Source organism: Penaeus monodon, chromosome 30 (assembly GCF_015228065.2).
Source record: "Penaeus monodon isolate SGIC_2016 chromosome 30, NSTDA_Pmon_1, whole genome shotgun sequence".
Taxonomy (NCBI): Eukaryota; Metazoa; Arthropoda; class Malacostraca; order Decapoda; family Penaeidae; genus Penaeus; species Penaeus monodon.
Window position 1 is genome coordinate 26,290,596 of NC_051415.1, and position 780 is coordinate 26,291,375.

The following is a 780-nucleotide window of genomic DNA, read 5'->3' on the forward strand; positions in this document are numbered from 1 at the left end:
CTTCCACATGCAAAAGGGTTTTTTTTCTTTCTCAAGGACTAACATTAATTTATGTAACCTTTAAAGCTTTCATTAATTGCAAATTAATCTATCCAAAAGGAAATCAGATTTTCTGGAAATATATGCAAATCACTTCTATACAGGAGTATAAAGGTGCCATGAGGAATATAGAAGGAATTCGTAATCATATGGTGCTTATTAAATTGATAAGACTAACTTTTTTTTTGTTTTACAAGACCAAATGCAGATACTAAAGTCATATGCATATACTGTATATTGCTTGCAAGCTAAATACATTATGTAATTTTTTTTACCCAGAAGGTAATTATTATTAAAGATGTATGTGTTACAGGACAGTTTCTTTCATTACATCAGGAAAACAAGCCAGTTTTGATTTTTTTCAATATGCAGAACCAAACATTCAGAATTAAGTTTTATGTTCCTCAATTTTTTTCCACTTTATACCAGCACTTTAGACAGTTTGTGAGAGGTAATTATAATTTAGACTAAGGCATGTGAGCACACACATCACACTATACCACACACTTCAATACTTTGTAGCTTCATTGCTAACTCTTTCTTGAATGGGTAATAGTTCATGTTGCCTCTACATAAGACATGAGTTAGCCCTTATAAACACTTGGATGTCAAACATATCTTTGGTTTTGTGCATTAACATTGCTCTTTTTTGCACATGTCCCAGTGGTTCTATGCATAACCATGCTGTTTTCACCTACTAGTTAAAACAAATATGCTGGTGGTTAAGTATGAGGGAGTTAG